Source organism: Rattus norvegicus, chromosome 14 (assembly GCF_036323735.1).
Source record: "Rattus norvegicus strain BN/NHsdMcwi chromosome 14, GRCr8, whole genome shotgun sequence".
Classification (NCBI taxonomy): Eukaryota; Metazoa; Chordata; class Mammalia; order Rodentia; family Muridae; genus Rattus; species Rattus norvegicus.
The window spans coordinates 72724345-72752101 of record NC_086032.1 but is presented as its reverse complement, the minus strand read 5'-3'; the positions used below and the strand labels follow the sequence as shown (position 1 = coordinate 72752101).

At 36.8% G+C, this 27757-nt stretch overlaps 1 long non-coding RNA gene across 1 annotated transcript; it reads right to left on the bottom strand.

Moving 5' to 3' along the window:
- Nucleotides 1–2123: 2123 nt before the first annotated feature.
- Nucleotides 2124–27203, bottom strand: LOC134481762 (uncharacterized). The gene is made up of 3 exons (XR_010057543.1): nucleotides 26764–27203; nucleotides 3004–4434; nucleotides 2124–2692 (listed from the first exon to the last, which is right to left on the bottom strand). It is a non-coding gene; the product is annotated as an uncharacterized LOC134481762 (long non-coding RNA).
- Between the last annotated feature and the right edge of the window lie 554 nt (nucleotides 27204–27757).

Genomic DNA, 27757 nt, shown 5'->3' with positions numbered 1-27757 from the left:
TTGTCTTCTGTTATATTAAGATAGGTTCAAAACTCACATGACATGAAAAAGATAAACCATTATCTATATGAAGTACAAGAAAATCTTGTATCTATCATTTAAATGTCATATTTTGTTCTATTATTATGACAGAAGACATTTTAAAGAATATGATAGAAAACTCAGAAGGAATTAATGATTTAACTTCACGTGCAATAGCCTGGAATTTTCTTATCAACACTAACTAGAAGAGATTTACTTTTTTATTTCTTTGGATAACATAATATTTTTTTATTTACTTTAAAATTTAAATACTGATGTGCAATTTTATAATGTTCAAATAATTATCTATCTTAAAATTTTTTCTCAACACGCACACACACACACACACAATAGCCTCTACCCACATTTATTTATTACTTTCCTCCATTTCTTGGTTCTCCAATTATCTGGTTACCAAATTCCAGTAGAAACTGAACAGAAGAATTTATCCAATATCTGACACTGCAGACCATGTCAGGACTTCCATTTTTATTAGAGTGGAGCAATTCACTTCTCTTGTCACAGTCTTCCTTTGCCTCTCCTCATTCCTCTTTATCCTCTCATGAGAACTCTGAATAAATATTTCCTGCTTATCTCACTTAGGTTGAAACTACAGAGCAGATAGGTATGCCACCTATTGTCTAATGGTTTGATTGACTTTATTGTTTCTATTCTGCAATGTTAAAATGTAGTTGTTTAGATTTTTGACTTGCAGAACCCCTAACAATGGCCATTAAAATGGTTGTGAACCCAGAAAATGGATAGAACGTTTTACCTTGAGTCAAGTTTTGAGGACACTAAAGACACACACAGACACACACACACAGACACACACACGCACACACACACACACACAGAGAGAGAGAGAGAGAGAGAGAGAGAGAGAGAGAGAGAGAGAGAGAAACAGATAAAGAGAGGGACACAGTGAAAGAGAAAGAATATTTTCCAAAAATAGTAATTTCTATTGTAAAAAACATATGGGCATTCGGAGAACAATTATTTTCCTATTTGTAGGTGATGATTATGCTATTTTAGAAAGTCAATGTAATTGCTTAACAGGGACATTTATAATTTGATATTATAAAGTTTGATAAATCGTTTCCATGATCTTGAAATTTCTTTAAACTTTCACAGCAGGTCTGAGAGCCTATTGGAATTTAATACCTGCTCTGGTAAAAAGAATGTTCTCTTTTGAGGATATTCTCACTGGTTGGTTTTTCATGCTCTAGTGGAAAGCATGGACCATATGGATGGTCCCTCACCTATTCACATGTAAGGTATGTAATCAGAATTCATGTGTTTCCAAAAAAGGAAACAAAAAAACAAAATCAAAAACAAAAAAAAAAAAACTGAAAGAAAAAAAGAAGTACATAAAATTGATATGGCAAGAAAGATATGGTTGATATTATCATATTTTATTATATGTATAAAATTCTCAATAATGCCGAAAATTATAATAAGAAAAATATTAAACCCGACATTCTGCATTTGCTATACTTTTCAGTACCAGGGACAGCAACACAGACTCCCTCCTCACAGGGCATTTAGCAGAGAACTGAGCTAATTTGTCTCTCTTGTCCCACTCTCATCATTAAGAGCTCAAATTAGTAGAAGAGGAGATCTCTCGTGAGAGACACAGCCAGAATACAACAAATACATAGGCGAATGCCAGCAGCAAACTACTGAACTGAGAACGGGACCCCTGTTGAAGGAATCAGAGAAAGGACTGGAAGAGCTTTAAGGGGCTTGAGACCCCATAAAAACAACAATGCCAACCAACCAGAGCTTCCAGGGACTAAGCCACTACCCAAAGACTATACATGGACTGACGCTGGGCTCCAACCTCATAGGTAGAAATGCATAGCCTAGTAAGAGTACCAGTGGAAGGGGAAGCCCTTGGTCCTGCCAAGACTGAACCCCCAGTGAACGTGATTGTTGGGGGGAGGATGGGGAGGGGAACACCCATATAGAAGAGAAGGGGGAAGGGTTGGGGGATGTTGGCCCGGAAACCGGGAAAGGGAATAACAATCGAAATGTAAATAAGAAATACTAAAGTTAATAAAGATTTAAAAAAAAAGAAATGTAAATAAGAAAAACTCAAGTTAATAAAGATGAAAAAATGTTTATTATTCCATTTGTTTACATCTCAAATGATATCTCACTCCCGGTTACCCCTCCACAAAGCTCCCCTCCCACATCTGCCCTCTCTGCCCTCTCCTCCCTTCCCTTTTCCTCTTTGAGGGTGTTCCCCACCCACCCACCCTCTCCAGCTCCACTGCTCCAGCATCTCCTTACGCTGGGACATCAAACCTCCACAGGACCAACAGCCATGTATCTGGAGCCATGGATTCCTCCTTGTACGCTCCTTGGTTGGTGGCCTCTTCCTATGGGGTTGCAATCCACCTCTGCTCCTCCAGTCCTTCCTCCAGCTCCCCAACCAGGGTCCCTGAGCTCAGTCTGATGGTTTGCTCCAAGCATCCATATCTGCATTGGTCAGTTGCTGGCTGAACTTCCCAAGGAACAGCCATACCAGGTTCCTGTCAGCAAGTGCCTCTTGGCAACAGCAACAGTGTCAGGTTTGGTGTCTGCAAACAGGATGGATCCTCAGGTAGGGAAGATCCAAGATGGCACTTCTTTCAGTCTCTGTTCCATTTTTTTGTTTCTGTTCTTCCTTTGGACAGGAAAATTTCAGAGGAGTAATTATACAGTGTGTATCAGAAAAGACACATGACAGCAACCGTAGGTTAGAGGTTAGGTAACTAACACCAGTACAAACTTAGTATGAGTGTTTTTTGAATTTTCCATTTCGGTACTTCAACATGCCTCATTCTAGTCTCAACTCTGGTGGCAGCAATTCTTGTTTTTCTATATTGGCACATTGCTACAAGTTAGCAGTTATAGTAATAACAATAAAGAAGAAAATATGAGGAGGGAAAAGTAGAATATGCAATCTGGTAACATCTTATTTACAGAAAAGCTTACTGATTATTACAGCTTTCCATTGTGGCACTTAGTCATTTCCCCTTCATTTTTGTCATTGTCAGGGACTGAATTTCTTCCTATTGGTGACTCATATATCCATTGTTGTGTTTTTAATTTTTTTTCTTTGACCAAGATACCTGGTAAGAGAGCATTAAGTTACATCAATAACTTAACTGGATTCCAATTAGATTCTTCCTTTTTCCTACCTGCTAAAATCTACTATTTTTCTTTATAAAAAAATCTAGCCCTTTAACTTAGGTATTTTCTCTGTGTATGTTAGCTATATGAGAAGCTAAAATAATCAGAGAACTTTTAAATGTCAGTAGAAATAAGTACAATTGTTTAAAAACTTTCCCTTTTTTAAAGGGATATGATCATGTATTAAAATGTTCTCTAAAAATTAGTTAGCAACAAAAACACATGAAAGTAGAATGGATACTAGTCTTGAAGAAGAAAAGAGCTCAGTAGTAGTGGAAGAAAAATAGGAGAGGGTATTGGGCTAAATATTGTTACTGTCCATTTTAAAGATGAATAAGATTATCAAAAATAAGAATGATAAATTCCATAATTGTCTATGGAATATGATAGTGAGGCTATCTCCTATCTATATTACTTATACCCATGGGATATGATCTTAAGGAAAATGACACTACTTGATGATTATTGACTTAAATCACATATATCATATAATATAGCATTTATACTTGTGGGAGATTGTTTCTAGGTAATGCAATAAGATTTAAATAGTAGCCTTGGCTTCAGGGAAGGAAACTATGCATGAACTGTATAATCCAATTAGGCCAAATCCTTATGGATGAAAAATTAGATCGACAAGATAAGAAAATTGCATGAATAAAGGCCTCGTTTTTACTTAATTTGCGACTTAATGGGTTTCTTGTTTAAAAAAGAGATGCTACATGGGATAATGATTTGGGGCCTTGAGAAGGAATCAGGTGTAGATGAGGTCATGATCATGAGGATGTTATGATGTAATCAGAGCGCCCACACATTAGGAGAGGGCTTGCTTCCTATGCCCTGTGAGGATCTGAGAAGACAGCCATCTGGGAACCAATAAGCAGGCTTTCACAAGATACTTCGATCTAATGACACCTGACAGGCTGCTCCTTAAATTCTGTCCTCTAAAGCTATGGGATAGTCACAATGATTGTGGCTACTAGGTGACTGTCTAGTAATGTCAGGAAATAGTGTTGTATCTGATGTTGATTATAGAGTCTATTGTTGCTTAAATGAACACTTAGCTATTCTGTTGCAGCAACTCGATGAGGCTTCGTAATAATAAACTTGTTTTTGTGACCACAAGTGGGCTTCTTTTATGTCGTCAAAGCTACAGAATGCATTTTGAAAACGAGGCTGGCATTCACAGCATGGATCATCTCATAATGCTGAACTTCTGTCCAGAGAGGGTGTCATCTGTGGACAATTCCAAAGGTCACACAGTTAGTACAAAGGTTTGTGTGGGTGAAAGGCCAAGTAAGCTGGTTATTTTACTATCTAAGGTAGTTTTTATTCATAATTCACCTTATGATCACATGGACTAAGTTATTCATGTTCTGCTGTTCCTATCAGAACCTTTACCATCCAACACTTTACTGAATACTTATAGCAAATGATTTACAAAGGGATAGCCTGGGCAATCCCATTATGACTATTCACACATCTTCTACGGAAGCTGAAAGTTTAGCTCAGTGCCTACAGAACAGGACAGGACATGGCAATGAGAATAGAGTGAGTATATGAATGAATAAAAGACAGCGGAGGATCATGGAGGCTGATACCAACCAAAGCAGTGACAGACCATTGGCTCTATTCCAGTTTAAAAACTGAGGTTGTCCACAGACACATAACCAATTAATTGAAAGATAATAGCATGATAAATCTATTGTAAATATCCTTTTGATTATTTCATGAGAGCACTTTTAATGGCCAGCAATTCTATTGAGGGAATAATTAGATTTTTAATAATATTGAGCCCACAGTTTACACAGTACTTGTGCTCACAAAACCCAGATGTGTTCTTATGGTTCTCTAGTTAGATTGGTAGCATAGGAAAGCCTGGTAAAAATGTGCTTAAGCCTACATCCACTTTCTAATGTCTTTAATGGTCCTGAATAATGGAAATGTAGTCTGTAGCTGTGCGGTTGTTTCCTGAGGTGATGAGGACCACTTCTGTTTGACAGGATCCATGCATCAGTTTTCTTTCTTGGGAATGATCATTCTAAGGTGTAGATACAAGTCTTAATATTAGTTCAGCTGATGGAAAAGGTATAAATGGTATATGACTGTATGATTAGAAACAAGGAACTGTAAAGACGGGATGTGTGAATAAATAATATTTCAATCCCATAGTAACATGTATTTGAGAGAAATTATTTTGGAAGAGATTCTGAGCAAGATGAAACAATAGTTTGTTCACTTGTAATTTGAAGAAAAGCTTAACCTATGTTATAAATCAAATTCTTTGGAATCTCTTAAGACTTTAAAACTTTTTGTGTTGTTTGGTGGTGACTATGTCTTACCTGATCTGAACCTGACTATTTTTAGTGCATTGTTTATTTAAGTATAGTATTTACTTTATTTTGACAATGTTATAATATGTCTAATATTATCATGCCTTTATGTCTATGGTTATATTCTAAACAAATTCTATAGTCTGTTCTACTTTTATTCTCTTGAATTGTTTGTTTCATAAAAGATTTGAATTATTATTTGCTTCCTTGGGGGTAAATAGTCTTCACAGATATTAATGCATAAGCCAGTTTGGGCTTTCAGGTCTAGTGAACTTCATTGCATCTCTGATATTTTGTTCTATATCTTCCTAAGTTTATTTTTCTTTTTTATGTTGGTATATTTGTTTTTTGTTTTTGTTTTTTGTTTTTTGGATGACTATCAGAGTTGACTGGGAACAAAAAGGTTATTATTACAATCCAATATACTTAATTATGGAAATATGATAGTAGCTAATGTGATTTTCAGTTTGTACTTATAATTGAAGACTGACATGGTTGTAGTACTTCATCTAAAATGGGCAGATTAAACCCAGAGACTCCAAACCAAGTAAGGTTTTTCATTCGTAGCAGTTTGGACAGAGACTTTGAACTTGTGCTTATATTCTTAGTGCTTTTGCTTCTGAGCCATGTTGGCTGAGAACACATTCAGGAATTGACAGTTGGCTGAGGTTTTTATCAGTACCCTGCAGAGTTCTAAGAAACTTGAATCAATACCAATAACCAACTGTTCACAGTAATCAAATTCCACCCAGAATGATTGTAAAGTAAAATTCAATGTGAATTCTTAGAGCAAGGGAACATTTTCAGATTTTTATCTTTGGATTACCTATTGAAGTGGGAGTGAATGTATGTTTGTACACATGTCCATCCAGACTTACAGAAAATTAACAATTTTCAGTCACTGACCAACACAATGTGCCAGATTTGGTCCCTCAAGTGTCAAAGTGAAATGTTCCTTACTTGTGATTTTTTTTAATAAGGAAGAAAGTAATCATAGCCATGCAAACAACAAAAACCAATTCACTTCTTTAGTAGGTTAGGGAGTTTGGGATCAAGAATTCCTGAGCTCACCCAAGTCTTCAACTGTTTCAGCCAATGACCTGATTCTAGATTCAATATGGCACTCACATTAAAATGTTATCTGGAGTCTCATAGGTCAGGAAAGATCAGTTGTTTCCAGATGTGAATTTATGTATAAGAAAAGTTAGCTCTGAGTTAAAACTCCATAATGAGAAAGAAGTCTGTGTATTCTGGTTCTCAAAAACTGGACCAGAATTCTTCCAATCTGTCATCTTGCCTCAAGATATTAATTAAAAGAAAACACAATTTTCAGTCTTACAGTCAGTAAATGGCTGTTCTTTAGATGAGACACTCAGCACCTCCTTCATTTCATTAAAGGGACTGCAGACCAAGTGAAGTTTCTTTCTTCTGGCCCTTGGGTTTATATATAGCCCATGATCTTACTTTACCTCCAACAAATGGTCCGTGGGGCAATGGATAGTGCCATCAGACAGAAAACGTGGTAAGGTCTAACAGATTTCGGGAACCCTGGTAATTCTCATAATTTTGAAGAGTAGGCATTTAAATCTATCTCTGACCAGGTTCCTGTCCTGAAACCCGTGAATACAACACCCCATTTAAAAGACTGTGACAATCAATCACATAAGGACAATATCCGAAGTCCTTCCACATGCAGATGAGGCATCCCTAACATCTTAGACCAAGCCAATCAAAAGCATCTGCATTTAGATCCCAACCAACTCCAAAATGTTTATAAGGTCCTATCCATGAAGAATAAAGTGCGTGAGTAATCTCACTAAAGAATATCTGAGAGTGCCTGTCTTATCGAGCTGTAAAACTCCATGGAAGAGGACTCTGTGAGGAAACTTTCTTCGCTGGAACGCTACCTGGCAAAACCACCTGGTGGTCGAGCCTACCACAGCCACTTCCTGCTTGGTGTCCTCCACCTTTGCTTACTGAGACCTTCAGCCTGCCACCAACTCAGCAGCTGTGGAAGAAGCCTGGCCACCTGCTTGTTCCAGCATCTCCTCAGAGAGCTGCAATTCTTTGACTTCTCAGGCTAAGCCAGATCTCTGTGGATCCCCACAAATAGCACCTGGTATGCAGACCTGTAATGCTCCACATAGAAAATCATCTAAAAATCCAGTTAGCACATTCAGGGTCTTGTTTCCTGACTCCTCTTACTCTGCTGCTGGGCCTCTTTTTTTTTTTTTTTTTTTTTTTTTGGATAGGTATTTTTAATTTTGTATTGGATATTTTTTATTTACATTTCATATGTTATATATGTTATTCCCTTTCCTGGTTTCTGATCCATAAGCCCCCAACCCATCCTCCTCTCCCTTCTTCTATTAGGGAGGGTGTTCCCCCTCCCTAATCACACCCCCTTCCCACCTCCCCACCCTATTGGACCTCTTAAATCCTCTTCACGGCATTCCAGTTTTTAGCTCACTTTTCTATTGTTACCATTTTCTTCTAGACCACCATCAGATGCTGAACGTTGCCCAGTCAGCCTCTCCTGTTTTTGTTTTCTTTACACAAAACATTACAAAAGCTATTTTCATCTTAGATAGCAAATCTACCCCTTTTGACTCTCATATTACAGGACTTCTTACTTGCTATTACCCAACTACCTTGCATAGTCCTTTAACTTCTAGTTTGTATATTCTGCTTTTGTTTTGATCATTTGGCCCCTTTGTTTCCTCCACGGATTTGAGTGACATCATAGGCGATTCCATCCTTCACTGGGGTTTTCCAGGTTCGCTCTCCCCGAGCATAGTCCTCTCCCCAGGCTAAGCTAGAAACTGTTTTCTAAGTGGACATTGTTTCCCATTCGGTAAATGTGCTAAAATTTCACATTGCAAACACACACACACACACACACACACACACACACACACACACACACACACAGAGAGAGAGAGAGAGAGAGAGACAGAGACAGAGACACAGACACAGACACAGACAGAGACAGAGAGACAGAGAGAGAGAGAGAGAGAGAGAGAGAGAGAGAGAGTTGTATTTTATGTACCTGTAAGGCAGAGATAGAGCCTGCTTTCTTTACTATTGTATTCCCTGCAAAGTTTATGCATGTTCTCTAAATTAACTGGGTACTTTTTCTATAAAGGTCCTAGATGGTAAAATCTGTGTTTTATGTCAGCATGTCTTCCTCAATTTTTTTTCCACCTCATAGTTTTTGGTTGGAAATACTTCTCTCACTGTACCTGGAGACCTCCGCTATGGCTAATCTGGCAGGCAATTGATCCCTTAGTGTCTTACTTTCTCTCCCCCAACCAGGTTCCTTGGTTGCAGGCATATATCATCAAATGAATTCAGGAGATCTGCACTCAGGTCCTCATGTTTTTGAAACAAGCATTTTACATTATCTACTGGCAATTTCCTTAGTTCAGGGCCTCTCTTATATATTTGTTGTTGCTGTGCCATTTATTTCTGAGTGTTCAGCCTAGACAAGGAATTACAGAATGGGTATACTGAGTTATATATGGAATAAAGTGTCTTGGACCCTATTTTCAAGTTGGAAAAGAGGCTAGCCTTTTTTATAGATAAGACTGAATTCCATATACCTAATAGTATAGATTTCCTATCTCTCTGTTTCTTACCTATTTCTTCTAAAATAAATCATTTATATTAACAATTACCAAAAACCATGGATATGTACAATTTTGTTGAACTTACTGTCTCATCATGAGTTATTATCACCAGGTCTCAATGACACTTTACATATTCATCAGAGACTCTGTTGCTCGATCTTTTTAGACAGCAATTATATTCAGCCTTTAGCAGTTCCCTAAGCACAAATTCCCCTTTACACTTATTCTGTTATTATCTCACCTACTCATTCATGAGAAGTATAAAGCACCTAGGCTAAAAATACAGATTATACCTTCAGACCGCATGGTTTTCCTTCCAGCCAGCTACTTATCACTGTATGAACTTGAGAAAAATTCCTTTACTTGTCTTTGTTTCCATTGTTCTTCTGGTGTCTGTTCAACAGTAACGATTAGTAAGTACTCACTAGCAATGGATTCGTTAACTCATTATATATTCAGTATAGATGATGACGATTATTCCACCAACATAGTTACTCATTCAAGTGTTTTAACCTGTCCATTGCTGATTGTACATCAACTAACTTATAAGGAACTAGACTGTATGATGAGCATTTCATAGATGAGGCCTGTGCTTGGCTTATAGTTCAATGAAAGTGATAGACACGGTGATCATTTAAACCTTGTGAGCAGAAACTACAGCTCAATGGTAAAGTGCTTACCATATATTCGACTCCGGATTGGATCCTTATTGCCACAAAAGTAAGTTTGACCTATAATTAAATACTTCATTAAAATTTTTTGAATATATTATTTTCTCTGAAAAATGTCAGTTTCTGGAGGGAGGGGCTACTTTAGGCTATGCACAGATAGATTAGGATCTCTGATGGTTATGGCATTTAAGTCAAAAGCAAAGCATGGGAAAGCACTCCTGTGAAGACAATGACCAGAACAGCCTGAATAAAGATACCAGATTGTGTTAAGGACAAAGACTATAAAGGATATAAGCATGGTGGAAAACTACTAAAAGTACAAAGAAGGTTAGGTAAGAAATGGAGAAGGAAGGGTGTTTTTGTAAATGACCTTCATTTCCCCCATGGTGAATCCCTCTCTTTACCATTTTTCTCTCACTCCCATAGTAATTCTGTATACGGTCCCAAACAGGAAAAGAGATCAAGAATCACCTTAAAATAACGAATACAATGCTCTTCATCTAAATGAGCATAATCCCCTATTAATTTGTTTCACAGATACCATAACATCTTTTCAATTCAATTCACAATTATTGATGCACTGAAAATTATTTTTTACTGGCCATTGGACTTTTCAGAATCCTATTGAGTCTTTTGCATCTACTGACTCTGAGTGTGGAGGTGTTTTATGAGAGACAGGGTACCTTTTTGAAAAGCACTTAGCAATACCTAAACCTTCTAGACAACAATGTTCATGTTCCATCCCCATTGCATTGTGTGGTTGAAGAATGTATTAATTTACTTGTTTAGGTTTCAGAATCCTCTTTTAGTTGAATAGATGGTGAAAAAAATGTTCTCTTTTTTTCTTCATCACTGTCTGATTTTATGGAAATTTAACTTTGCTATTATTAGGCAAAATATGCTCCCATGTCACAAAGGAACAGCTGCTATTCTCTTCTCCATCACCAATCTAGACAAATGAATCTTCAGCATCTGGGTCCTCACATCTATTGGACACAATGGAGACAACTGGACACACTCTACTGTCTACATTATTTCACAGTCTAGTGCTAGCTTCTCACTAGATTCATGGTTCAGTGACATTTAAAAATGTCAGGTTAGATTCTTGAAGTATTTTGGATACATTTTTAATATCTCAACAGTTTCAGGGCTCTAGACTTCTGCGTTAGCATATTAATTTTCTTTACACTTAGTGCCCTTTAATCGTGGGCAAGCTGTTCAAGGTGCAGTAAAGCAGAAGATGAGGAGAGTCTTCTTCTCCCTACTTGCAAGAAGCTTCATATCCTGAAGTTGTGAAGTCTGATAATAAACTATTCATAACATAGCACTAATAATGCCCTTTAAGTCTTATTCTGTGAAGTGCTGAGGGAAAGGTTATGAAGGTAAGATTGGAGCATATCCTAATTCTGGAATACACAAAGACCTTGTAATAAGTGGGCTAGGTAAAATGGGGGGAGGGAGGTCCACATTGATAGCAAGAATGCTTTATAGTTAGCCCTCGCTGTGGGACTTGGCCAAAATGAGTCATCAAGCCTAAAGAAAGCTCTGAAAAAAACCAAATTTATTCATCCACTTCCCTCTTTAGAGCGCAGAACCAATTGAGACACATGAATGGGAGTCAAATGGGATCAGAATACTGGCATTGTTGTTGATTAGGATGCATTAGAGAAAGTGGCTGGGGTCTGAAGTATAAGTCTTATGTTCTGTTCCTTTTCTCTAGGACTCAGATTTCCAGGCCACATGCAGAGAGAGCAGAGTATGAAAACTAGATGTTTGCCTAGCTTGACCTACAGAGCTTTTAGTCTGGCCATATTTGTGAGCCCAGCCAGGCTGAGGAAGGGTATAGGAAATGGTCTACTCTTCCTGGAGGCCACACCATCCTTAATCCTAAACCAAGTGGAAAGTTAAGATCTGTCAGTACCCTAAGTAAAAGGATAATCCAGAAGCAACATCCTCAGTTAGTCTATGTATGCACTTCAATGCAATCCTGGCAGTAAGAGAGACCACGCTTGCTGCCATATCCAATATCATTCAATGAAATAAAGGAAGTATATTCTACTTGATTCTTGAATGAAAAATCATTAGTAATCACACGAGGAAAGGTAAGAAGTATGTACCTAAATTAAGAATGTCACTTAAGAGTCATTCATCACCTCTGTTCACATGTTCATTTTAATTTTCTAATTGCCAAAAGAACTATTTAAATTCTGAAATACTGTAATATTAGCTTTTTAAATAATTTCTTTTATTTTTGAGATATTCTATATTAAACCATTTCCATTTTCTTCCTCAAACTCTCCCATGTACCTCCTTGACCTTTTAATTGTTTATATGCAATATATTATGATATATGCCTATAATTATAACCTGCTTAGTCTGTATAACACTGCTTGTATTTATATCTTCAAGGTGATCATTAGTTGATAATTAGTTGTAATTATCAACTTTAGACGACCTAGACTCTGTTGGAAAATGAATCTCAATAAGAAACTAACTATATCAAGTTGGTCTGTGAGTGTGCCTATGGTAGACTATCTTGGCTACAAACACTGAAACGCGAAAATCCAGCCCACTGAGGGCAGCACCATTCCCTGGGCTTTGTTTCTGAGTTACATGAGAGTAGAGAAGCCAAGCTGAGCAGTAAGCATGTGAGCATTAATTTTCTGTCATTGACTGTGGATGTGACATTGACAGTTGCTTCCCGTTAGTGCCTTGACTCCTCTGCAGTGGAAGAGAATAAAACTTGGAATAGTGACCTCGGAGTATACCTATCTCTTCCTAGTTTTTTTCCCCATTTCTCTTTTCTTGCAGCACTAGAAATGAAACTAAAACAAACCCACATCCCTCTTATAGGCTTTAGAGATATAAAGATGAATAAGATGAAGTTTGTGCTCAAGACTTACAATTTGATTAAAGAAGAGATATAGATAACGTTTATCACGATTTTAGAAGATATTCAACGGTGGGTCCTCCTAGTTCTTCACTCAAAAATAATGTAGAAGGGATAAACATGAACTCTTGACTCTGAAGTTAACTTTGCTTACTATAAACAGCGTAAGTCCCTTGTGGGCTTCTGTGTCAGACTGAGCTCAAATTCTAACATTGCCTTGTCTACTTAGGGTGCAATGTTTTTCTTTCCAATGTGTTCATCAAATAACATACAATACATAAAGCCTTTGATTTGGTATGTATAAAACCTGTATAACATGTAATCAATGCAAGTGAGATTGAATTTTTTTTGAAATAACTTAAAGAAAAGAGTCTCAGAAAGCCATCCTGTTTACCTTCTTAGGAAATGAGCCACAGAAAACAGATACTTGACTTTAATACTTCCAGTTTTCTTGTACTTTCCAGTTTCATGGCATCCTGCCTGTTTCCTGGAATCATGTGTGTAAACACAGATGTTAAGGGACTTGCATTTAAGGTCAGTAATGTAGGTGAGAGCTGAGATGTAGCAATTATCTGCAGTGATGTTGGAGGAAGGTTGACAGTCAAAATCCACACCAAAGGTATACATGAAGGCTGAAGGTCTCTAACTTCAATCAGTAACTGTATCTTGTTTGGTAGGATGGACATGCATTGACTTTAGGTGACTGGATCAGACAGTCAATTTAGTGAGAATTTTAATTTTAGATTTTGCTGTTTTGATTAATAGTCTAGTCTTTTTTACATTAAGAGTTTGCATCGAAATAATCTATAATTTCATGGTATTTCTGGCAAAATTATGTCTACTCACATTTGCTATCTCTAGGGCTAAACAGATCTATCTTGGAATGCTTTGTTTCTGTTCTTTACAGAGTGCTTTTTAGAATGCTCAATTTTCTCCTTTCTAATTCTGTCATATTCTCAAAGTATACTCATTCTAAATGATTTAAAAGATTAAAGCATAAAACATAAATTAATTTGCTTTATAAAGCTTTAATATATGTTCATATAAATGTAAATTAGAGCATTATAATAAATGAATAAAATTATTTGTTTTAAAAATTAATTCTGAAACCCTTAAATTTGTTGAGATTAAAATAGAATTTCAATTATAATTACTTTAATTATAACAAGATATTAACAACTAAATCAAAATTCTTATATATATATATGAACTATTTTATTTGATTTCTTTGCAGATCTATGCAAACCTAACTCAAGTTTCTAACTTTTTAATAAGCACTAACATTTCCTATTCTGTCACATAATGTCTAATGTAAAACATGACTATGTTTCATATCTGGCCATTTATAGCACAAGCCATATGAAGAGTTTGGTATAGGAAAATGTTTCTTAGGTATTCAATGCAACCAATGTAAACACCTCATGAATCCCGCAATTGTGAGCAGAAAGATGAAAATACACAAGTAAAGACATTTCCCTCACACTGTGATGCACAAGTCTTGAAGTTCTCCTGCAGAAAAGACAGAGAAGAAAGGTCACACACATAAATTTGTCTTTTTACCTGCTGCAGGCTCTACTGCTACAATGCCTTAGCATTTGTCTCAAACATTGGCAGTGAGACACCTGCAAGACTTTATGGCATTCAGATGCACTGACCTTTTCATTGCAGCAGCACAGAGCAAAACACGTGCAAAAGTATTTCCCTGAGGCTTGAACACAGAGTGATGCAATCTCAGTCTCACGGTATGCCACAGCTGAGTTCTGGATATCAAAGAGTAGAGGTGGTTGTGTATTTTTTAATCAGTGCATTTTTATAATGCACATGAGCCAAGGTGTTCACTCTTGTTGCCTAGTCCTAAAGCTAGGTGCACTGGGACAGCTCAGGGATTAAGGCAAGCTCAGTGCAAAATTGGTAAGGAGCCCTTGTAATAAGCAGGTGGGCAACAAAACCTGTGGGAATTCAACCTGTTCTAATATTTGACAAAAATGATAAAAATCCAAAGTGTCTGGTTAAAATAATGCCATAATACACACACACACACACACACACACACACACACACACACACACACACACAGAGAGAGAGAGAGAGAGAGAGAGAGAGAGAGAGAGAGAGAGAGAGAGCATATAAACAGGAGAGTCACTACCCTGACTTGCCTGTGAATGAATTATACTCTGCCACATGAAAAAGGAAAAATATACATCTTTTCTTGCTCCCTGACCTAAGTGGAGCGTAAAAGTGCCTGCAGAAGACCCATCTTAAACTAATCAGTAATAACATCCCTCCAGAGGCTGCTGGAGTCAGCAGTTCCTCAGAATCACTGTGTTATAGAGGCATTCAAAATTTCACCATGATATACTGGGTCATTAAGGTAAAACTTAAATTGCTAAACAATGCAGATTACTTGCCCTCTGCCTCTGTGAATGACCCTGATAGATTTTCCAGCACGGTTTTAGAGAAGACACAAGTCAGGCAGACAAGAGCTCTGAGCACGTGAGTACTTCACTGAGGATTGCAGGCATTAAAAAGTTCCACTACAGGGGTCCACTTCACTCACGTGGGTTTCAGTCACTTAGAAGAAATCCTGTCCAAACAATATCCATTGCTCATGGAACAAATATTTACCATATTTCTATTATGTGACTAACATAATTCTTGCCTAAGACAGTGACAACTTAATCAAAGTTTTACCCTCATGGAGCATATATTTGTCAAGGTGGTAGACATTGGACAATGTTCAGCTTAAATACACAACACTTGAGATGATACAATAAGGAAGGCTAGAGAGATGGCTTAAAAGAGTGGGTAAAAGCACTTGCTGCTCTTGTAGGGTTCAGTTCCCAACTCTTATATGATATCTCACAAATGCTTGTCAATTTAGTTCCAGAGGATTCAATACCCTTTTCTGAGCTGCATAGGCTCTCGCACACAAGTGGTGGACAGACATACACTAAGGCACACATATGCATATTATGTAAATATATAAAAAGAAATAAAAAGAAAAATCAAGTAGGACCAGGGTGATAGGACAAACTTAGAAGGCATTCAATATTTAGGTTAGTTGGTCAGAGTTGGTCTCAGAGCTAACATAGAGAACTAAACAGAATGAAGGTGTATGTCATGAATTACCTGGGTATAAATAAGGACATATCCAATAAAAGAAATATTTGATAATACATAGATCAAACACAAGTTATGACAGAGACCAGGTCAGGGCATGAGGTAAGGCTAGGTACTGTTGACTGAGGTCAGGGAAGTGAGGATGTCCAGGGCAGTATTAATACTGTCCTCATTCTGAATGAGATGCCAGTCTATCTCAGGGTTTCTGGCAAGCAGTGAAGTTATTTTATGTATTTACTGAAGTTATAGAGCTAGATTCCTTGGGTAAAGATTAGGGAGGAAGAGTAGATGTAGAGAAGGAGGCTGAAGGCCGTTACAAAGACCATGAGAAGAAATGGTAAATATAGGTGTTGGTCCATACTTATCCACTCATTAGGGTCTAAACTCTCTTCAAAGTACATTGTATGTTCAACTTTATAAGTATAAGTCTTTGTGAAACATGCATTTAATATTCTGCCTATTATGCAGATGAGAAAATTTAGGCAAATGATTTCAGCAAATGAATGACTCAGGGTAATACAAGGAATGAAGGTTTATATCAGATCAGTGACCTTGGAGGTGGTTGGCCGAAGGCTTACAGGCACCATAAAAAATGCTGATGAAATATTTTTAATTCCTCACTAACCATAGCCACTTGTTATTTGTTTTTACAAACTCAGGCTGAAGTCTACATAGATTATCGTATGCAAATTTCAGAACTACTCTATAAATGAGCTACATATATTCCTTCTATTTTACAGTTGGGTTCAAGAAAATTCAGACAACGTAGATGATTTGTCCATGACTGCAGCTGGTTAGTATCAACCTCTGCTGAATCTGTAGCCCAGGAGTTTAGTCACTGTACTTTTGTACCTTTCTGTTCGTTTCTTTATCCATGTCTATATTATATTGGATCTTTTGACATCACTACCAAGTTTCTGATTCCATATTTTTCCTTGGAAGTGGAGAGCACACTTGATTTTAGTTAATTCCTATAAGAACCTTTATCTGGTCTTTTTCTCTTTTCATCCTCAGTAATTATCTTCTTCTTTAAAAAATTCATTGTTTGCATTTATTGTGCGTGATATATTTTTGCATTGTGTCTATTAACAGTACATAATGTTATATAATTTGAGGATACTTTCACACAAGTATACACTGTATTCTGACCATATCATTTCATGGTATATATAGCTACATGTGTTAATGGGGAAATTCAGCACCTCCCAAACTCATGCTGAATGTCTAATGTCTGAGTGTCACTCAATGTTATTGTGTTTGAAGATAACACCTTTATAGGAGAAATATAAAAGGCCCACAGACTTTGGATTTGTTTATTCTCCCTTCTCCTTTTCTCCTTCCTTCCCATTTTTTTCTCCACCTCTCAAAGATCTCTTCCATTTGCTCAAAGAACATGTAGCTGGCACTCTGGTTGATCTTAGCTGTCTAGCCACCATAATAAACATCTGCTATTTAACCAAGTTGCCTCTCTGCTTTTATAGCAGCCTAAGAAAACTAAATGAATACTTTTCATATGCTACCTTATGATTTATATAATATTGTATTTCATTATAGACATTGTACTTATATTATTCCTTGCTTTATTATCTCAATTTCCCAGTTTGTTTTCATGATTTATGTCTGCCCCATTTATCACATATTTGAAAACACATATTTTCAACACACAGTAGATATATAATAATATTTAGTATGCATGTACACATTAATGAATAATTCCAGCCAACCTGAAAATTTATAATTGTTAATTGATGGATTCCCTAATCCAGTTACAGACTACTTGATCAATATCTATTGTGAGCCTCTTATGTGAGGCATTAGCTATGTAGTCTAACTGTTCTTCTGAAATGACCTTGGTTTTGAACAACAGCTCTTGGGAAACCTTGGACAGGTCACCTCTCTTCTTTATACTCGTGTTGGCTCATCAATATGGATATCACTTTGGGCTCCAGCACCTCTAATAGAAAAAAATTCCAAAGATCATCAACTATCATGAAGATTAAAAGAGAAAGATGCATCAGGAATCTTTCCAGTTCAGTAATTCATCTAAGAATAAAGGAGCCATTCTCAGCTTTGGCTATGGAGACAGAGAAGTCACCAATTGCCTCCATATGCCCCTCACTAGATCTGGGAAACTTCTCTGGGCATGTACTGTGCTTTTAGACTACTTTCAACAGGCTGTACATGAATAGAAGCATTGCACATCACGTTATGGTGGTAGTATGCTTAGAGCCTTTACACAAGGTCAAACACCAGTTCTAAAGGTGGAAGGAAATGAATTGGTTGACTTGTACCAGCTACTTCCAGAAGGACGAAACTGAGAAGATAGCTTGGACAACTTTTTACACTGCTTCAGTCATTTTCCCCTACTTTATTTGCTGTTTTAAGTCTATGGACTGTGCATGTACAGGCTTCCTGTTTGGAAATATTAAACAGTCCCCATAAGTAGTGGATAACTTGACAGGTTCCCATTTGTACCTGGACTGCTAGGAGCTATGTTATAACTCCTGTTTTTGCATGTTTACAGTTATGAATCTGTGGTTCATTAGTTCATTTATTCACTCAATTCAGCCAGCTGTGACTGATTTTCTCCTATGTGCTTTCACTGCAAGAAAAATGAGCAAACATACTGCTGTGCTGAAGATGCTCTCAGCACACGAGAGCAGTCAAACGTAAGATGCAGTGGAGACACAGTGGACAGCATGTTTCCATGAAGGAGGAGCAGAATCCTCTGCGTAAAACTGTAGTCCTCCTTGCTTGGGCTGGGCGTCCAAATTATCACAACAGATCTGCCTCTCAGATTTGATTTCCACTCTTATTATCTTGAAACACTCAATATTCAAATAGACTAGTTACTAAATATCTCAATAATTCTATTGTTCAAAGTGATTTGATTGGACTAGGTCTTCAAAGATTTCCTTGAATCCCTACAATACTCATCTTGGAGTGTAGGCTGTATATGTTTGAGAAATATCAGAATTGCTAGAAAAATTTGAAGTTAGAGAGAGAGACTGGACTAAGGGTTCCCACTCCACTCCTTATTTTCTCTATTTCCCTGGAAAATATCATTTAAAACTCAATGATCCTAAATTTTCTTTCTCAGAAATAGTATTTATCATGGCAGTTTATTGTTAGAGTGCCTGGTAAATGATATTTAATTTAAAAACATCATAATTTGAGTAAATATTACAAACTGTTGAGAATGTATACATTTGTTAAGAGATTAATGGTTAATGTATACTATCTAGTAGGTGGAAATATATCAATACTTTGTAGCCATGAATGGCTTTGCATTACAGAGACCATGGGTAAAAAAACATCAAGAGGAATCTTTGGCTTCTGTAATATGAGGAGGAGTAGGGCACTGGTGGGATGTTTCGTGGAATCTTCTAACATAGAGAAGAGCTATCAGAACAAAACCCATCCACCTAAAATGCTTTTAGAGTTGAGGTTGAGAAGCCCTGCTTTGGGTAAAGGCATCAGTTTATGGTGACACGAGATATAGTTGGTAGATACTTAATTCTTGACTCCAAACTTTGTCAATCTTCTTCTCCGTCTTTTTCTTGTTCTCCTCCTCCTCCTCCTCCTCCTCCTCCTCCTCCTCCTCCTCCTCCTCCTCCTCCTCCTCCTTCTACTGGAAACTGAGTATGTCTTCTAGACCCCTCACCCTAACTGAGGAACAGATCTTCTGTTTGTCTGAGAAGTGATATCTTGTAAACCAGGCATGGAGATGAAGTCTCAATGTGACAATTTTGCACTATTTCAAGGAAAACAATTCAGACCCAATTCATAGTAAAGAGATCTGTAGAAGAATGGAAAAGCCATGATTGTATATGAAAAGTAGAGAGAATGGGTCATATATTACTGTTGTCACCATGATATAGATAGGGGTTTTATGCCAACCATAGCTAATATAGTAAATCTCCACTCAACTGTTCAGTTTATACAATGTTATGTGTGTGTATGCTTTTACGATGACTGCTTAGTACTAGGAAACCAACTGGGGTTATTCTCTAATGAAAGCCACCTCTTCCACTCCCAATATTCCTCAAGTGTCTATAGTTCTTTAGATAGAGTTGAAGCCTCATGGACTTTTCCCCATTCAATTTAGAATTTCTCTTGGTCTCATCCATTTTAGGCTCACATTTGGACAGTCATTTTGGTAAGACATTACCCACATGGCTTCTAACATTACCAGAATATACAGTCTCTCAATAATTGAATCTTTGGCTTTTCCAATATTTTCTATTCCTTTCCACAACATTCCCTCAGGATGATGAAGAACCTGTAAGATTAATCGGAATAAGGTAGAGTGTTTTGAAGTTATATCCACTAGGACTGAGCTTCACAAGCTGAGCATTGATTGGGTGTGGTTTTCTGTAATGGTCTCTATTGTTATACAGAGTTTTCTTGATGAAAAGTGAGGGCTACACTTATTTGTGTATATAAGGACAAATGTTTATAGGTTAGAGATTATGCTAGTTTAGTAAAGTGAAGCAATTTTTAAGATGTCAGTTCTACACATTTTTCCTAGTCTTAGTGAAGAATATTTTTAACTTCATCTCTGCACTGTTAGGCTCTGGATCTACAACCTGAATACTATTAACAGTGAGTATCCTGGCCTTCCTCTCTCTTTTTATGTTGTCTGCCACTTGAGGTCAAGGTACTTGTTTCAAGGCATCTGTTGTGCATCTAATGAGATAAGCACTTGGTCTCTGTTTATTCCTATGGTAAATTATAGTTCTTGATTTGTGTGTGTTCAACAGTTCTCCCACCTTTGAGTTGAAGATTAATAGGAATAAGGTAGAGAGGAACATGAAGATGGAGAACCTGGTAGGAGATGGAATGAGTGAAATTGGAAACCTAGACAGGGGCTCAGCTATGATAATCCATACAGATAGAACCAAATATTATGAAGATTTATACTTACTTGTTTTGAAAAATCTATGTAAGCATATTCGAAAAACAAATTACCATATAGACCTTTGAGCTCATGACCTTGTCATTCTGGACAAGAACTCCTGTGCCTTTGGGGAACAGGGCTCATTGCTGTGCAATTAAGCCACCGCACTTTGCATTCTTTTAAGAAATTTAGTACTGAGGAAAAAACACAGAAAAGTGTCATATCCATATCAGAATCAGTGTTGAAGCATGAACCCAGTTGCCATTACTATGTAACAATGTAAATATTCTCTTCAGCTCTAGACAAGCTGGAGTTCAGTTGTGGCACTTAAACTTTGTTCATTTTGACTAGAGACGTTTGAAAGAAACTGGTGTGGGCTTCAGTTCATCCAGGCACTATGGAAAAAGAGAGAAAATCGCACTTGCACATAGCATACTTCAACATGAAGTTTGTAAGAAGCGTACACATAAATACTTTCTTGCAGTAAAATCCTATGACTCCACTGAAAACTATACACAGTGAACTATACACACTGGAGACTATATAAAGAAATATTGGTGATGATTATAATAAAAAGTTACCTCCTAATACTTGGTAGAAATAATCAAGGCATGCATTGCATTGCAGACAACAAATACGGGAAGCACTTGGGAGGATAAAAATGAACCTTGATTACATATCCAAAAAAAAAAAGTCTACCATCTTGGTTGCCTTCCTAGATATACCTCAATTTTTAAATAAATATTATTTTCATCTTCTGGATCAGTGAGTCACAGAGAAACCGTTAAAGAGCAGAGGAGGTAGACCCATCAACCTCAGGTTCATACTTATTATTTCTAACTCCAATACAGCACTGAAAAAGGAAAAATTTTAAAGGTTCCCCATGTTTTCTGCCATGTTTTAATTAAAACAAGGAAAAAGGAGAACTGAATAACTGAAAGATAACATTAAGAAAAGGACTAAATATTTAGACGTTTGGCTACAGTAGAAACATTGAGAATTAAGCTTGGGTGTTTTGGAATCATTTTTATTGTTTAGTGTTTTGTTTTGTTTTAATGAAGTGCATGCGTCTGTGTGTTGGTATGTATGCATGAGGACAGATACTGATGGCGCTTGGAGCCTGTGCTGTTAACAGATATGCAGCTGCAGTGCTTAACGCTGGATGCAAGATATAGTTCATTCATTATTAGTGAATTCTGCCTACAATTAGTTGTGGAGACTTTATTGCTAACGTGACTGAGACATCCTCAACCTCCATTTCTGCTCTGATAATAAATATGAACAGGTGAGTATCACCACCAAAGTCCGAGCTCTCCCTCCATCCTATTCTTAGTCTGTCCAGTTGTCTTAGAAGGAAAAGTTGACATCAATCAGAGGCCAGTTCTGGTTTTCCAGAGATCAGATGCATGTTTAGTGCTGGGGTTTCCAAACTTTCTTTTAATATTCTTGAACTTGACTACTTGTCAAGAAATACTGCTGGATTTAAGCCCCACCATGATCAAGATGAGAAGCTAGAAGTGTAAATCGTAACTCTCCAGAGCTTCTGAGCACTGTGCTTCTGAGGATTTTCCACAGTTCACAGAAAGCCAGTGATGGGATTTCTCTGTGGCAGCAGCTTCTTTCATTATTGGGGGATTTGCATTAATAACAAGACTGCCCAGCTGTTGAGGAATAGTATACTCTCCCCTGTTCCTTTTCAGTGCCCTTGGGCCAACTCTAGAACTAAGCCCTTCACTCCCAAGGTGCCACATTGCACACGCTCTATCACTCTCAGCACTGCACTGTTGCCTGGCAACAGCAATCCTGGTTTCCCTTGTAAGAAGGGAAAGAGACAAATGGATAACCAGGAAAACCCTCAGCCTTGTAATTCCTCATACCATTTGTAGAAAGGCAAACTGTGAGCCTCTACATCAATACTATCTCACAATTGCAGCCTGGAGGTATTTTGGTTACACAAAAGGACTTTTAGTGTCAGTCACAGTTAAAGTCAGGGGTCACATTAGTTCCCAATGCTTCAGTAGTTCAGATAGTAAATCTGTATTTAGTAACCTGGCTACACTGCTGAAAACTAGGAATATTAATAGCAGATAGTCTGAGAGTTAAAGTATAGGGAAGTTGATATAAGTAAATCAGTCAAATTACTCACTTGATATTCATTGAGGACCTTTTAGGAGTAGTAATAGCTACCATTTTGTAAATACTTTTTACATGTGCAACTTCATGGCTAATGCTCGTATGTATCACTGTGTTTAATGGTCATGGGACTCTTGTGAGACAGGATCTTTATTTGTGCCTTAGAGGTAAGAAAATTACTACTCAAACGCATTGAATAAATGGTTCATTTTTATACAGTGTCAGATGTGAACCTAGGGCTGTTTGACTCTGAGTCTCTTAACCTGTTAAATCATCTTTCTTCACTACCTGAAGATCACTTCTCCTTTGCTGGGCTTTTAGTCATTTCACAAATCCCAGTTACTCTTTAGATTTTCATGATTTAGTAGAATAGAAAAAGGTTGACCAATTAGGGCTGCCTGACTGATTAATTCTAACCATGTCCTTTAACTTCTTTGTATATTATATTAAATCTAAGATTCAAACATTGGCTCTAGCTCTAACAAGCTTGTGGTAATACTATTGAATCAATTTGTATGTTCATAATTATTAATCTGTAGTGATTATGCCAGTTGCATCTGTTAAGGAGAATGAAGGTTCCAGGAGGTTTCTTTTGGAAGCAGGGTTCCTTTTGCTAGGCAGCATGTTAGCTTGTGACAAGAATATGTCTGCAAGATATATGAGAATTCTGGCTCAGAGGCATAGACTTTGTCAATGTCAGCCCTGCAGGTAATAGGAGCCTTACACTCACATGAGTTTACCTTAACCCAGGAAGCTTCTGTGTTTAAGCTGGGGCTACATTGCACCTAAGGATATAAAGATTTCCCAATATTTGAATCAAGAGTAAATATTTATTACACTATTCATGGAAAAATGCTTTCTCTGCTTTGAAGGGAGGTAATAACTCTACTTTCTTAGGCAAAGTACAAAACGAAAATTTAAAAATAAATCAGAAGAATGGCTGCTTCAAAATACATAGGCATCCATGCAGGATACACAGAAATTATTTCTCAACAGTATTATTTTAAAGTTTCATGAAAACATTTCCCTGTGTTCTGTCTGCCATAGAGGTAAATATTGATTCATGTTTCATGAGTGAAAGAGCAAAATAATAAGTATATGCATGAATGAAAGTTGATACTAGGATGCTAAGAGTGGACTTAAAGACGTAAAGATATAAAAAAAATTATTTGAGACCCAAATGTACTTGATTCATATTTGACTCCACAGTAATTAACGCTGGGACCTTATAGATGGAATAAAGTCCTTGTGACTCTGATTTTTATCTGTAAAATGGAAGCATAACATATTTATTCAGAGGTACAGTGTTATTGAGTGATATGCTATCTTAATTATATGTATACACATGCATATAATAAATATTACATGTATATCTACATAATATTACAGTACTATAGACTATAATAGACATGAATACACAATAACTTATGCAAACAAAATAGTGATTACATGCATGTTTTATAGAGCTTAGGTTAAAAAGCAGCTTCAAGATGTTATAAAAAATGGGAAAGAGGGACTTCATAGCCCAGGGGATGCTTCTGTTTATTACTTTTATTCTTATAAACTTTTTACTAGTATACCCAACTCCTACTTTTCTTTTTTTTCTCTAGACCAGTGATTCTCAACCTTCCTAATGTTGAGACGCTTTAATATAGTTCCCCATATTGTTACCACTAGCCACGAGAAAATTTTGTTGCTACTTGACAGCTGTAATTTTTATACTGTTATGAACTGTATTGTAAATATCTGATATGCAGGATATCTTGTATGCACACACTGTGAAAGACTTACCATTTCTATTTGGTTCTAGCTCTAGTTACCTAGAGGAAAAGGGACACTTGGTTCTTTAAGGAGAATATTTTCATCATAGATGACGCTACTCTGGACTGGAGATACAAATGGGAATGATTTAAAAGAAGTTGTTTTAGTAGAATGTCCCATAAGAAAGGGAGGCTTTAAGATTCTTAGGGAACACACACAAGGAGTAGCCCTAGTATAATGCCATTATTATTATTATTATTATTATTATTATTATTATTATTATTATTATTATTTAGATTGGTGGCTTTTAATATTTATAATCAGAGACTTGAGTAGCTCATATTGTCAAGGAAAGGAAGATTGAGATATGCATGATGTGTCAGAAAGATGAGATTATATGAAAAGTGTCATAGCGAGGAACAGTGTAGCTTCCTTTCCTAATATGAAATGAACTATAAAGTGAATAAAAGTCTGAAGCTATAAATGTGTTCTTACTGTTAGCCGATCACTGTTGTTTTTCTGATTCAGCATGAAGAGCAGAAAGTGGATGAGAATTAAGTGTAGGTGGGTAGGGTAGTGGAAGCTATGGGAACTAAGGTGGGAGAAACAAACAGGATCTAGGTCCTACCATGTATCATCCAAACACAGAAACAAGACACCATTGAGTAGCATATGAAGATTAAAATGCCATAATCACAAAAAGACTGGGGCATTATGGAGTAGGGTAGACCAGGGTAAATAGGACATAGGAAAGGCAGTTAGAAGTCACTGTAGGAGAGAAGAATTTATATGCTCTCATAACATGGAAATCAATGTTAGATTGTCATAGTTTCAGTGTCACAGCCTACAATGGTGGTCTAACAGATTATTGCTTGTAAATAAAAAGGTGTCATCTATGAAAATAGTATGACACACCACCGTGCTCGCTTCACAGCCAAGAGAATTTCACATCCCAGGAGCATGCTTCGGAGTTCCAGCCATGTTAAAAACATTAAAAACAAATACATATATCTGTATGCACATTCATCTGAAATTCAATTTCTCTCCAGTAGCTTAAGAAACAGGTGCATTTTAAATACATCATTTGTTAATTATTTGAAAGTTTTATATATGTATGCAGTGTGTCTTGATCATGTTCACCACGCTCCTGCTAGTTCTTCTCCCCATTCTCCTACCGCTCTCAACTTTATACCAAGTTTTTCTTTCTTTTATCTTTACAGTCCACTGATTTCAATTGTGTTCTTCATATGTTCATGGGCATGGGCCCTCACAGGGCTGTCATCAACCTACCAGAGACTTTCTCTTACAGCAGAAAATGAATTTCTCTGTTGGGGCAACATGATTTTTATGAAAATGCACTGGGGTAAAGAACGAGACAGAAAATATAAGCACAGCTATGCCATTCAATAGTTTTTCCATTTTTATTTCTGAGTTTGGTATTTACTCATTTTTTTTCCAGAAAAAAAAGAAAAAGAAAACAAAGTAACTAGACTGCAGATTCATATGTTTGTAGAGACAAGCTTTGGGATGTAATTGATTTGTTATTTTCTTATTTGTATAGTCTGGGGCAAGCCATCCAAGAGTGTACTTTTATTTGCCTTTTAAAACAAGATGTTAATATGTCCTATCCTTTTTCATTGTGTACATAGAGAATTATCAGGCCTGGATTAATGGCTCCATAAATGTTAACATTCCTTTTGAACATTATCGCCTATCCATTGTAAATGGATAAATAGAACTTTAGAGCATTGATAACATACTTTTTTCAAAGAGCGAAGTTAATAGTTAATTCCAGAAGAAAGTTAATTCCATACCAGTTAGAAGCCAGATTAGGAACACAGACAGTCTCTTCCAAGAATTAAACCATGAATACATAGGAACAGTTCACAGTAGGCAATGGATTTTCAGGGGCTTTCCATATTAGTTCCTGTGCCTATCGGCTTTCCTGGAACTTCTATCTGATAGTCACCAAATCCGAGAACAATATAATTTAAACCAATAGCTGTTACAAAATCAATTCAGAGACACTGCGGTGGTAAGAATTTTAACAGGAGATATAAAGTCAAAGGAGCTTGAGTACTAGCATAGTCTTGCACACTTGAGGGACACAAAACAAATTGAGGATTACCTGATGCAGAGTTCATTTGGCGAGAACATCTGAACTGTTGTTTGCATCAAGTAGAACAGTTGAAGCTGGACATCTTGTCTGATGGTGATGAGCGCCTGTGATTTGCTTTTAAAGGGCAAGCCTTGAGATAAATTGTGGCCTGTTCAGGGTGGTGGCTAAAACATCCCATTCCGTTTAGGTAACCATTTAAAGAGTTTTAACTGAAAGGATAAAATTGAGTTTTCTCCTTAAAATGCTCTCCATCCAGCTTTGACTTCTAGAGAAGTTGCAGGGTTGAAGTTTATCTTCCTTACTGATTCCTAAACATTTAACCCCAGATTTCTTCCCCTTTATTATCTTCATTAAAAGTCTGTCTATGGATATATTAGTTGATACAGTTTTCTATTGTAGCTTTCCCTTTTATCTGAAGAATCTTAAAAGAGATTGTCATATTTGCTCTATTATTTGCTTCTTTTTCACTATTGTGACATCATTCTTGGTAGAGAGCTGACAATTTAACTACTTACTGGGCCAAGAATAACAAGACATGGGAAGTATTTTGGCCTAACCACTATTAATTTAAAAAGTTTGTAAGGAAATAGGAATATCATGGAAGCAATAAATCCTATGATCCATTCAGTCTCACAAATATAAATGCAGTCTTTATTGTTGGTGTGGTTTACCTCTTGGGCAAGTTGGTCCATTACAGTTAATCTGTGCATTGTTGGGTGTTGAACAATATCACTAGTTTCAGTGTTAATACCCCCAACTTATTGTGATAATCAAGCAGACTTAGACAAAGTTGTTGATAACCACTAATCTGAGATGATAAATGAAGCCAACAGAAAGTAAAATCTTAGCCTATGGCAAGGTAAATTGCTTTTGTATACTGAAACCATTTCCCTTCATCTATTTTATGAATAGAATCCCTTAATAGTTTTTATAATAATCGTTTTAATACAATTTCTTACACTATGAGCATGAAGGAGTTTGTTAGTGCCGAATTTTAATAGAA